This window comes from Fundulus heteroclitus, chromosome 8 (assembly GCF_011125445.2).
Source record: "Fundulus heteroclitus isolate FHET01 chromosome 8, MU-UCD_Fhet_4.1, whole genome shotgun sequence".
Taxonomy (NCBI): Eukaryota; Metazoa; Chordata; class Actinopteri; order Cyprinodontiformes; family Fundulidae; genus Fundulus; species Fundulus heteroclitus.
This window is the reverse complement of record NC_046368.1, coordinates 4,274,522-4,288,348: the sequence shown is the minus strand read 5'-3', so window position 1 is coordinate 4,288,348 and position 13,827 is coordinate 4,274,522. Positions and strand designations below refer to the sequence as shown.

The window sequence follows — 13,827 nt, the reverse complement described above, 5'->3', positions numbered from 1 at the left end:
TTGGCTTAATTGACAGCAAAGTGGAACCAAAAGAAAAAAAGTCCTTTTTGGGACCGATGGATGGTGGGATGTGAAATCGACTGAATGCTGAAATAAAAAAATAAAAATAAAAAAACCTATGCAGGCAGGTCTTTTCACCATCTTTAAACTGTTTTTCTTCCCAGCCAGCAGACTGGTCTGTCTTTCAGCTGAGCGGTTCAGGACTAATCGTCACTCTAAAGGTGAAGAAATGATTCATCACGATCTCTCGTTAGCTGACATTTAGCAGGTGGGGTTGACACTCCTGAATTTCCACAGTAATATTCCTAAAAATCTGCGAAGCGGCAACAGTTGCTCCTTTTAGAAACAAAAATCACATTTCTCCACCGATTATTCTACTTAAAACACTTTTAAATCAGTGTTGTCTGACAGTGTGGGCTTTATTGGTAAATCCGAAGTAATCCTTTATCCAGTGAGGTTGTAATCTTTTTGCCTCATGGCGAGGTGGTATTTTTAGAAACTGGATCATAAGACTCTAATTTAATCAGTTGACTGAAGCATGTTAAATATCGTGCTTTATTACAGGAGGGACAGCGTCCTTCCAGGAGCTCAAAATATTCTCCCTGCAGTTCAGAGAATGACGCCATCGACCCATCAGACAGAAATAAACATAGCACCCTGACATTTAACCTGAACACTTTGAATTGACGCACGCTCCTTTAGAAAACTCAGAAAACTAAAGTTTGGATGAACAGCAATTGTTCTGTTAAAATTTAGGTATTAGATGATGCAATTGTAATTTTATCTGATTCATAAAATCTCTGTTTTACAAAATTTTGGATTTCACCCATACGGTCAGAAGAAGAAAGGTACAACTATCAGCTCTAGATGTTAAAATATCAGGAGGTCATAAGATGATCAGATCTTTACTGGGTTCTAAAATTATTTAAATCCTCACTCAACTGTAAAAACGATTCGACACTGACATCATTTCTGTAATTAAAAACAAAGACAAATGGAAAAACTGTGTGGAAAACTAAGAACACCCTTGATGCTTACAGTGGATGATGTCCAGCCTTCCCAGGATGGGTTAAATGCAGAGAACAAATTTCATTGGAATGTACGTTGCAAAGATTATTATTATTTACATAGATAAGACTAAAGGTAGAGATGTTTGACCACAATGCACTGCACCAAACCCAGCTTATCAGCACAAAGGCCTCATACTGACTGAATTAATGTGCCATTTAATTAGTCTACAGCTGTTTAAGCTGGATGGACCAGAGTAAAAACTGAGGCTTCAGACTTTTAAACAACACTACATTAACTCTGATCAACAGGTTTAATGTAATAAAGCTTTGAAGCAATTCCTCAGGAATATGATGAGTCAGGAGGAGAGGAAGCAAATCTTAGAGGAAGTCAGGCAACCCTCAGATCTAAAATCCCAAACTCATCCAGACGCTTTGGTTTCTGGAGTAAAGTGGCTCCAAAGTGGTCCAAACACCCGGCTGTGTTTCATTTCAAACCTTTCACCGAATACTCTAAACATCCACGATATTTTCTGGAATTATTTAGTAAATAACAGAACTAAAACTTCTGAATAAATGGCAGCTCGTTGCTTCATATCTCTCTCTTCAAAGCGCCGGTTACAGACCAGAGAGCGCTATTTCAGAACGATGCTGCAGAACAAACCTGAACTGACTTCCTGATGCAGAAAAACGCTTTTTAATCAGACAAAAACAACAAGGGATCCCCAAATAAAGAGGACCCGCATAAACGATGAAGCAGCACAAGCTTAAAGCAGCTCTGATTGTTTCAAGACGTTTTTCCAAACCACTTTTATGAAACCGAGGTCAGGATCTTTTCTTTAATAGTTTTTTTTTTCTCTTTTTTTTTTTACAGTTAAGCAACACGACTACATCCGTCAGGGACTAATCCTTTAGCCTCCCTCTGTTTCAGGAGTCAGGTCCAAATAAGATCAATTTGTTTCAAACTACTAGGAAAACATTAATGTAACTAAGTAACCCTTCTTTTTATTTAGGCTTGCCACGCTGGTTGTTTCTCTGGATCTGCTTTAAAAACCAGCAAAAGTTTTTCCACAATCGATGCAAACCTTTGATTCTCCTAAAAATGTTTGCCGTCCTGGCAAAACCAGCTACCAAGTTAGCTTTATTGACCCACATGCTCAAAGACAAGTTTCCTGATGAAGACCTCTTAAAGGACCGCGCTCTTGGCTCCACGGTCTGGGAGAAAGCTTCATTGCTCTTCCTTAAAATAATAATAATAATAATAATAATAATAATAATAATAATAAATTTTATTAATAATATTAATAATAATCAATAAATAATAAGTGTGCATCTTTTAGCTTCTACTGATCTTGTACACTAATGATTATTTATAAAACAAAGAAAAAATGTGTTTTCCTGTTATTGTATGGACAGTATCATCATGTTTTACTTATAAACCAAACATTCAGTAAATGTTCAGCTGCTGTCACACTACTCCCCATTATGCCATGCAGAGGCGTGCATAGACATTTTGGGGGGCAGGTGCTCAAGTGGGAAAAAAAAGGCACCTTGTGCGACACATGGAGCCGGCGGCTGAGACTTATACATTACAGGCATAACTTCAACATCCACCGGCATACATACGCCTTTTATAAACCAAAAGCCACATCTGTCTGGTGCAGATGTTTGATAATGTTCAACACTCTACCAGTTGGCTTCTTCAATCTAATTGGCAACAACAGAACAAAGTATCAGAGTTAAACCGAGACAATTTGGTGCCCGGGCAAGATTCTCCTGCACAGTTTCCTTAAACTCACAATAAAACAAATACCTTTGTCTTTGATGTTATCATTCATTTAAAAAACAGTGTCCAAATTAAAAAAAGATGAGAATGATTTGATGAATGTGAAACAGAATATCAGGAAGCTACACGATGCCTGCCAGCCTAACTTATTTAAGCTGTAGAAAAAGACCGGTTCCTCAGGTTTATCAGGATAACTCGTTTAGTGTGACCTACCTGGTAAATCTTTCAGGGCAGCCTGCTTTGTTACAGCATTTTGTGATTAAATAACAGAATAAATTAGTTTGTACCAGGAGTCTTCAGCTCCAGGCCTTAAAGTCTGCTGTCCTGAAGCGTTTAGATGTTTCCACCTGACTCACACCTGAGTCAAATGGCTGAATTACTGAATCAGCAGCCAATTCTCCACAGTCTTCTTCTTTTCCTTTGTTTGGCAGACTGCAAACAACTTACAGGTGCATACCGCCACCTACTGTACAAGAGTGTGGAGCTTTGTGGGTTCCACCTACTATATTCATTTTTTTTATTTTGTATGATGCAAAAATAAAAACAATGCTTTATTAATTACCCTAATTTCCTTCCTATCCCCATCTGTCCCCAATATTCTGTTTATACTCCATTCTCTCCCCGTTTCCCTAATTACTTCCTTCATCCTCTCTTTCAGTTGCATATTTATAGCAATTCATCAAAACTAGATCCACATTTTCTCTTCCTCTACATCCCTCACATATATCATTATTCCTCTTCCTTAGTATAAACAAAAACTCATTCAAGCATTTATGACCGATTCTTAGTCTAGTCAAAATGACCTCTTCCCTTCTGCTTCTATCTCCGTCGTTTCTAATTATTACAGATTCTTTAACTCTAACTAATCTTCTTCCTTTCTCATCTTCATCTCTTTTTTGCCATATTTCTGTTTCTTTCTCTTTAATTATTGATTTACCTTCCCCTCTCCCAAATGGAACCTGAACCCTTTTAAGCTAACATATCTGCTCTTTCATTTCCTCTCACCCCTTCATGTGTTGGCACCCAACAGAACTGAACGTCTATTCCACACCAAAATAAGCTGAATAAGCTCTGATGAATTTCTAACACAAGGTCTTTCCCACAGTTTTTCTTTTGATTGAATACGTTATATCACTACTTCTGAGTCGGTGCATATCACCACCCTGTCCAGTTTCCCCAGAGTCCCTAATGACCTGATTATTTAACTCAGCAAAAGAAAAAAAGAGTTTAACAATCTTTATTTAAAAAAATTACTTGTTTAGTGCAACAAAAGTGTATATGTGTTCACCAAAATGAACAGAAGATGCTTGAGAAACATATGGAACTAGTTCTATTACTAAAATTACAACTGCAAAGTAGTGAAGTCCTTCTATACCCTAGTGTACATGTGTACAAACTTAAAGCTATAGTTGGTAATCCTGTTCAGAAACACTTTGTTACACTGGGTAAAATCGTCCTTCCATTCTGAAAGTATTACCTCAGGTTCTGAAAATATAATTTAAAAAGATCAATTATACAATGAATGGGTTTTCTATGGCTTATCTGCAGGTCAAGTCAGAGGAAATAGGAGGTTTAGCAGAGTAAGAAGCAGCAGCTGGGGAGTCTGATCACAGTTTCTGAATCTGTGCTAAATTAAAGGGCTGTTACTGTGTTTCCTCTGGTATTTGGTCTAAAATCTAATATTTTTAGACATGTCAGACGTCCATTGACTTATTCCACACTTTGTTAAAACAACATTTTCTGCAGGATAGCGTCCTTTGGGGGAGTGAGTTGGGCTGCATGACGTCTTGTCTTCTCATGCAAGTAAACCAGATATGCAGCAGCGCGAGGAGCCTTTATTTTGCTTTAAGATCAGCTGAATGACGCCAGCGTTCTGCCCTTGAGTCACATGAATTTCCTCTCTGTAGCTTAAGAACATTTGTTACCTAATAGTGTTATTGTCTGAAAGGTCAGCAGGACATTTGCCAGAGACCTTTAGGTTTGACTGGCACGGCCTCTGGTCCAACTTAAACTGATCAGAGGACTAATTTGTTTTCCCTCTCCTGCTGTCGTTACCAATCTGCTCTACAAAGCCACTGATCAATAACTGCTACCACTGATGAAGACCGTCCTTTAACTATTCAATTGGCCGGGACGCCCAGGCCGTTTGCAGCAGATTGTCCAGAAGCTTTCAGCGCCACGAGCCCACAGAGAGGGCAACAGCGGGAACGTCACAGCAGAGTCTGGAACATTGGCTGCTGAATAATTGCTACGCTAAGAAGATTTTTACTACCTGCACACAATATACAGCCATGGCAAAGAGAAAGCACGCCCTCTTTTAACCCAAGGGTTGTCAGGACATGATCAAAATTATGATTTTTACCAGGTTCTGAGATTAGTTAAATTTAACAAACACACGCCGGGTCCTGGGGCGTCATTACTTATCATTATTACCCAGCAGTGGTCTTCAGACCGACTTTAACAAACCTCTCATATCACTGAGGAGAAATTCTCCACTTTTCTTTAAGCGCTGCTTCAGTCAGGGAAGTTCTGCAGAAATGCATCTCTTCAGGGCTCCCTGTAGGCCTTTGACTGGACCCACACCTCGGTTGTAGGGCTGGACGATAAATCGAATTAATCGATTAATTCGAATTTACAATTCTTTAAGATTTCATTTTTGGAAAATCTGGATTTTATTTTGCCAATACACTCATTGGGTTTCCATGAAGAGAACAGCATGTGATGCTGAATATATGTTTAGGCAAAATTATTGTCAAAAATAAAGTAGAAACTTTTTTTTTTACCATAATACGAGGTACTTCATTTACTTTTTTTTTAACTTAGTTTGAAGTTCACAAGTGCAGTGAAGCCTGTTCTTAGCTCAATGTGTAAAACCACTAGCAGCAAATGTTTTGTTATATTTTCATTGTTTATAATGGCACGGCTGCCGTCTTGTTTTACATGTTTCACAGCTTGTTTTTAGTTGCACTTTGAATTCAGATCAACTCCCTGACGAAATGCTTGACATAAAAAGCAAGGTTTTAAAATTATTTTTTTTTTATGAAACAAAAAGGAGGAAAACAAATCAATTAATCGGATTTGGTATGGTAAAATCAGAGATTTATTTTTTAATCCATATCGCCCAGCCCTACTCGGTGGTCGTATTTAGCTGCTCTGTTCTCTTTGTATCTCTGTCGGCTTTCAGCAGGAAAGTCTCGGGTTTGAATCCCAGCCTTTCTGCATGGAGTCTGCATGTTCTCCCTGTGCATGCATGGGTTCTCTCCGGGTACTCTGGCTTCCTCCCACAGTCCAAAAACATGACTGTTAGGTTAATTGCCCATGTTGCCTTTATGTATGAGTTCGAACATGGCTGTTTGTCTGCAGTCTCTGCTTTGCCCTTTCCATGGTGGACCCTGCCATTCAGCCAAAGACTGGTGCAGATGGGCACCAGCACCCCCACCCTGCAAGGACCGGATGTTCTGTTGGTGGCCCAGCTGGACCAACCTTTACCCGGCAGACAGATGACCACATGTTGGACTCTAGAGAGCTTTAGTGTACAGAGGAGCTCACGGTCCACTCAAAGGCTGCACGGTGCTCCCGTCTTTTATAAAATGCCCTTTTCCGTTTGTTCAAGCATGATGCACACCTGCTGCACTGCAAAAACTGGAAATAAGTAAAATGTTCTTAAAGTTTGTGTATCTGTCCTTGATTTGAGAAGGTAAATAAGATGATTTGCCAATGGAATAAGAATTTTGCACTTAAAATAGGAACAATTCATCTCCATCATCTTATTTCAAGTCCAGGATGTCTAATTATCTTATTTTAGGGGTCAAAATACTCAATTTATTGGCAGATAATCTTATTGACCTGCTCAAATCAAGGATAAATACACTAACTTTAAGAACATTTTACTTATTTTTAGATCCGTTTTTGCAGTGTGCTGCCTCTATTCTTCACACGTCACTCTCTGATCTCGTCTGCGTTTTAGTCATGCTGCAGGCCCTGGGGCACAAAACTCATTTACCGTCCATCTTAACGTGGAAGTGACAATAAAGACCTTGAACCTTGATTTTAAGGTTCTTTCTGAGTCATGTGGAAAACTGACCTAACGGCCTATCCATGCAGGGCCACTGGGCGGGGTACACCTTGGACAAGTGGCCAGCACAGACTGGAGAATATAAAAAAATACATCCAGCAAAAAGCCTAATTACATCACACAACAACTCAATAAACCATCTTAAAACCTGTAATTTGTTCAGCTGAAGCCGAGGTGCTGACTAAAAACTCAGGTTTCCAATATTTCTGCAGTTTTGGGGCCTGACTTAAAGAAAAGAGGAGGTCATTTCTGACTTTTGCTTTAGGACCTTGTGCAAAAAGCTCTTGGATTAAAGGAGAACGGCGTGAAAATGTCTCTCCTGTCTGAGCATCTGAGCTCAAAGAGTAGTAGCTGAACAGACGGTGTTTACAGTGGAGCAGCAGAGAAGCCTGCGACATCTAACTCTGAATCAATATGCTCGGTTTCTCAGAGCGACTCGACACACCGATGATCTGCTGACGATGTAACCTCGCTTCCCGTCAGCGGACCGTCTGCCACTTCTGTGCTGCGAAACAAGCAGACGGAGACGACGACGACGGAAACGCTGCAGCCGGAGCGTCTGTGCGGGCTCATCGGCCCGGTGCCGGTCCGCTCTGCGTGGGCATGAATGAAACCTTTCAGAACCAGGACCTTAATTTGATTAAGGCCGGCCACATGAAGCCTGATCAAATACAGCTCGGACCAGGACGTCCAGATTCCAGCCGCAGTGGAAAGACGACTGAGCATTGTGCTGCTTCCTGCCCTCATGACTCCAATAGCTGTGATACTTTCACTTTAACCTCGTTACATGATTTAACAGCAGCGCATAGATGGGATTGTTGCTGAGGGAAGCTTAGGTGAAAAATTTCCCACCAGTGAGGAAACTCTAAAACCAGCTGTTAAGCGCAGAGATTAATCAGGAATAAAACGCAACATTAGGGCTGAGTCCCATTTCCTACCCCTACATTTCCACACTCACACAGAGGACTCCGTTAAATTACATTTCCTTACCACCCTTTATATAACTCCATGCAACACAAAATACTAAAGAAGATGAAAAACAAAAACAGAACCACTCGTCCACAGGGAATCCTAAATAACTAAAAAAAGGGTGAAAAGATAAAAAAAAACAAGATGTTTACAACCGGATTGTTGTCGTTTATCAGATAGGAAATTCAGAAGACAGATAAAAAAACTAAAAATAACAGAAAAATATAGAAATATTAATTTAAAAAACTACAACAGAATCATTAAGAAAATAAATACAAGGTGTTCATTTCATGGGAAATGGGGAAAGTTTTGTTAAAAAAAAAAACAAAACACAAAACTGATGATTTATTAAACGTAAAGATGTAAAACTAAAATGCTAATTAGTATATACTGAAATATTTGTTAAAAATGGCAGAATTAAGGTCCTTTTACGTTGCTTCGTCAACAAGCCTGGCGGCTGCACCCAAAATACATAGGGTCATAGGGTCACCTCTAACCTATCATCTAGCAGACACGAAGATTATTCCCAGGAGGAGAACATCTCAGCCCGCTGCCAAACTTCCCAGGATGGACGTCCCAGCAGATCCAGGTCAGAGCGTAAAGCTCAGAGAAATACCAGATTTATTTATTTATAAAGCGCTTTACAAGCCAAAGGTCAACAAAGTGCTGCACACACACAGCTGAATATAACTGTAAAATAAAAATAGACGAATAAAACACAGACATGTTAAAGTAGACAAACAAGTAAAAATAATTAAAAATTAAAATAATAAAAGCAGTGGTTGCATTAATCTCTGTACATCAGGGTCTATTTCTCTCTCTCTGCTGAGTTCTCCTACTGCTCTCCAATCTGCATTGTTTGTTGTTATTTCAGCTTTTAACTTTTTGTTCTCTGTCATTTTCCTCTCCATAGAAGGTACACCTGGTCTGGTGTTCTGTTAGCTGTGACATCATCAGGGGAGGCAGATCATCCTCTATTACCATCTAACATAGAAAGTACTCCTGGGTCAATGTGAGCTTCTGTGCTTTCTGTGTCTCTGCTCTGTCTTCTCTAACATAGAAAGTACTCCTGGGTCAATGTGAGCTTCTGAGCTTTCTGTGTCTCTGCTCTATCTTCTCTAACATAGAAAGTACTCCTGGGTCAATGTGAGCTTCTGTGCTTTCTGTGTCTCTGCTCTGTCTTCTCTAAGCCCCAGTGGGTGGAGGCAGATGAGCGTTCACACTGAGCCTGGTTCTGGTTCTGCTGGAGGTTCTCCTCCCTGTTAAAGGGGAGTTTTCCTCTCCACTGTCGCTTCATGCATGATCAGTATGAGGGATTGCTGCAAAGCCATCAACAATGCAGACGACTGTCCACTGTGGCTCTACGCTCTTTCAGGAGGAGTGAATGCTGCTTGGAGAGACTTGATGCAACCTGCTGGGTTTCCTTAGAGAGGAAACTTTCTCACCAACCTGGAGGATCTGATGGAGTCTGACTTTGGAAAGAGCCTTGAGATGTGTTTCATGAATTGGCGCTATATAAATAAAACTGAATTGAACTGAATCTCCAGACGCAGACCTGTAGAGGAGGGTCTCTGGTTTAGGAACCTCGGGGTCTGTTCTTTGCTCTTTGCAGATGATGCAGTTCTGTTGGCATATAGAAGATGTCTGGGTCAGAAACAATACTCGGGTTGGTGTTTAAATGAGACTCAGTTGGTGCTACGGGGACCAAAATGTGCCACGAAATCAACACGGCTGCTGGACCACAACGGGTTTCTGAGCGCCACAGATATTTCAGAGGGAGCTGCCAGACCAGTTTGGACCGAGCTATTTGATTCTGAACTGGGCTGTACCTGAGTGAACCAGATCAGCCCATCTGGCACCAACAACCAAGTCACGTTCAAAGCTTCTTGAATCTCCTTCGTTTTTCATTGTGACGCTCTAGTTGTGCATACTAAAGTCGCCGTTAGTGTGTCTCCTTTCTAGCTCTGGGATTTCCCTCCATGACCCAACTCAGACCGATGGACAGATAGATGGGTGGATCTAAGGCTCAATCCATCAGTGAACAATCGCTCAGATCTGTGGATCAAAACCGTTCGAAAAAAATGGGATCATATGTGAGATTTCTGCTGCTTTTACCAACATTTCTTCAAGTTATTCTTGTCCGTGCCAATTAAGCCTGAAGAAGAGAAGCAGAAAACCTCCAACCTTCTACTGGTCCAGGATAGTGAGTCACGTTATTTGACATTTTTTAATTTATGCGTCAGTAGCTCACTCTGGCTGCATAGAAAGATTATCACGTCCTGCTGGCGTATTAGTTGTTACTTTGGTCTTTTGTGCTTTGTTTTTGCTTAATTTGTTAGTAATTAAAGCCCTTCCATGTTCCCGTTTACTTTTAATAACAGAGGAAGTACGTACTGCGCATGCGCAGCAGGGGATAAAACAAGGAAGCGGCTAACGGCTATTAGCGTCTCCCAGCAAAAAAATTAACAACGTTCCAAGATCCAGTGGAAAAAAAATAATAAATATGATTCCCAGAGGTAAAAGCCTGGAATGTCTCTGGGAATCCAGTCTGAATGTTGGTGTTCACTGAAGCTAAACCTGCCGAGGCTCAGATGTGAGGGAGAGTTGACCGACGTGAGTAAATGTTCTGATGTGAGGCTCTTAAAGTTGCTGTAGATCGGTTATTTAATTAATAACGTTGGTCTTCATCACGCTGAGCTGCTGTTTTACTTTGAGGCGTTGCAGAGGGTCAGGCGCAGTCTGACATTATTTATAATTGATTTATTAATTAAGCAAACCGGCATTTTGAAAGTTCTGAGATACTGTCACTAGATGGCGCCACACCTGTTTATATCTGGTTATTGTGACTGATGAGGTGGTTCTTTTAAGACTCAGAAAGGACCATCAAAACATTATCAGGATGGAGGCTTGGTGTATATAACCTTATTTTATCAGGATCAAACAGTTTTCAGTCTTTTTTTATAAGCATATTATGTGACTATGTACCTTTAAGCAGGAACATAATCTGTGAACGAGGACAGGAAACCAAAGCAGGTGCTCAGACTTGTGGACTTTTTATTCTCTTTTTTTTTTGGCTCTTCTCAGTTTTATGTGAACCAGAGAACTTGCAGCCATAAAGAGTCCTGCTCTGAGCGACTCAAAGTTCTGTCGGCCGTTGCTCATTGAGTTGGAGGTCATGTGACGCGTCAGCTGACTGGATGTGCGGCGGAGCGCGTTGCCTCAGGACAGCAGAAACACAGAGCATCCTTATCTGCAGGACTGTTTGTTCTGCTTTTCACCACCTCCGGGGACCTTGAAGTAATTCGACCTAAATGTTCGACTTTTCCTCTCACAACCAAAGGAAAACTTCCATTAAACCCCATTTTAAACACTTGTTTATGTAAACTATGTCCAGGTTTAATTGTGTTTTTATTCAACCCTGAAAACAACAGGCTGCAACATGTCAGAGCCACTATTGTCAGAGGCTGCAAATGAGAAACGTTTCTCCACCAGCAGCTGTCATTTATTAGAGAGAGAAGACGGACACAACGGGGAAAACTGTGCTTTAAAAAACTAAATGCACCCGTTTTTATCACACAACATAAGTGATGCTGATTGATTGCATCCATGAGGGCGTCTCTGCCCTCAGCTCTGGGAGGAGAACAGAGAGGCGTTGGAAGGTGAATTAGTCCCTGGGTCACGGTGCAAACAGGTGGACTCAGATCAATGCGTCTTTTTCTCAGCGCCTCTCGGTGCTTTTACGCACCAGCTCTGTGCAGCGATCCAATAAGGAGATGGCTTCAAACAAACAACCTTCCTCATGACCATTTAGGCCACTGACATCCTGTGCAACAACACAGAAAATCCTTTCTCACCTCTTTTATCCTGCGTTTTTATGTATCTATCTTTCTGCAACCTTTTCTATTTCTTCTAAAATGTTTTTACTAAGAGCATTTTGCCATGTTTCCTGCCTGTTTTAGTTGTTGTTTGGGCAGTGGCGGTTCTAGACCAAATTTACCAGGAGGGCCAAGGTGGGGCCAGTGTTTTTTCACAGGGGCACAGAACAAAAAAATAAAAAAACAACAATAAAATGGCAACATTTAACTGTGGAATAATATTAAGTGAGCCACTTGTGGCTCTGGAACTGCAGTTTTCAGACCCCTGATCTAGCAGTTGAATACTTTGCCCCCTGCTCAATACAGCTAAAGCTAAACGTGAAACATCTTAAGTTTTAAATTCTTTTTAAGTAGAGTAAAACTGTATAGGTAAAAAAATAATAATAATATTGATCAAATGACCAATCAGTTAGGGTTTCTTTGCCATTGCAAATAATTATGAGAAGTGTATTTAATATCATGTCTTTAGTACAGGGGCCATAACAGGGGCCAGGAACATTTCTACAGGGGCATGGGCCCCTGTTGGCCCCTGTCTAGAACCGCCCCTGTGTTTGGGGCTGGCTGTTTTCTACGTTCTTTTAAGAAAAGATTTAAAACCTGTTTGTTAAGGATTGCCTTTGACTGTTCTAGTTACTGAAACATTGTTAGTTTAACTTTGTAGTCCAACTGTTTTAAATATTTGCTTTTAGTTTCTATTTTCGCATGTTTTATTTTGCTTTTATTTAGTTTTTTCCCCTATATTTTAATAATTAAAATCACTTTGCGCTGTCTTTGAACTGAAATGTGCGATACAGATAAATTTGCCTTGCCTTCTGCTCCGGCCGTTTTCATAATTACCTGCACTAGTTTCACCTGTCACCTTTAGCTACCTGCCTTCCACAGCCGTTCTCTGCCATCTGATTTAGTTTTATTGTGGTATTTTTCAAAATAAACCTTTTAAGCGCAACACAGTGTTTTGGTCTGAATACCTGATTCTCTGAGTTACTGAGCATCGCACATTTTCTGTAAATTATATAAAATTATCCTCTGTACTTTATTCTTAATACATTTCTTCTCTTTTTATTAATGATTATTCAATATTTTATCAATTTATTTATTTATTTATCCTGAAGAGCCACGTCCTCCCGCTGAAACTAATTAATTTCCCTCTACGGGGACGACAATAAAGTTCATCTTATCTGCATATTAATATAATTGAATGCTTGTTTTAGATTTTTATGTCCTCATTTCCTCCACTGCTTAGGTGGTGGTTCAGCCAATCAGCTCTCTCTGTTCAGGTGGTGGTTCAGCCAATCAGCTCTCTCTGTTTCCACCCTCATCCTGCTTCAGACTCCTCGCTCCTGTTCCTCCACCTTTCATGGAGTCAGCAGTCAGAACTCTATCTTGGGGAGGAAAGGAGCTTCGGCCTGTTGTGCTGAATTCAGACAGCCTTTAACTCTGACTTCAGTATATGCCAGAAACGCTCATGGATGAGTCTTATCCAGGCCTACAGCCTTCTGAACATGAACTACAAAGGCTTCTTAGGGACGTTTCAAGGTTCCTAGGCTAAAAGTAGCCACAGGAGGAAGCATACAGGCTTCTTTACCTACCTCCTTCCTTACTGATTGCACTATTCGGACAGCACTGATCATGGCGACCGCTGACGCACTTCTCGCTAAAAAAAAAGGTATTCAGATGGAGCCTTTAGCCTCATTTACACTACCCTTGTTAAACCGATCCATGCCGAGCTCGGTCCGAGTTTGGATCAGTTAACCGTGCCGAGCTTGGTTCTGATGACCATTTACACAACACGCTATCTCGGTTCCTTGGTTCCTCGCCTCCTAGTGGCAATCTGCGGTACTGCTGCTCTCTGAGATTGAAGGAGGGACTCAAGCAAATCAAAATGGCGGCGCCCGTAACATTCAGGAAGTTATGCTTGGTTATAATTGCTTTTTGCGGAGAGTCAGGCGAAGAAGGCGACCTTTGGTGAATTTACTTGACGGAGTCGGCTTTTAGGAAGTGGATCAGACAAACAAACGTCTAATAAGGATTTACAGACGCAGGAAACAACAACAGACACTGAGGTTCATCACACTGCTAAGCAGAATCATCACTGGAAATCGTGTGTCACGGTAA

The 13,827-nt window shown here is 40.8% G+C and overlaps 1 protein-coding gene across 3 annotated transcripts in view; it reads right to left on the bottom strand.

The window, feature by feature from the left end:
• The window catches only part of rab27b (RAB27B, member RAS oncogene family), a 74,708-nt gene that overhangs the window by 12,999 nt on the left and 47,882 nt on the right, over window positions 1-13,827 (bottom strand). Inside the window, exon 1 of one of the 3 annotated variants that reach the window (XM_021307776.2) lies at window positions 3,081-3,205. The exons of 1 other annotated variant lie outside the window; for it this stretch is intronic. The gene's annotated coding sequence lies outside the window, so the exon portion shown is untranslated. Of the gene's footprint in view, window positions 1-3,006; window positions 3,206-13,827 lie in introns of those variants that run through there. One more of the 3 variants, XM_012880954.3, reaches the window with a different exon arrangement.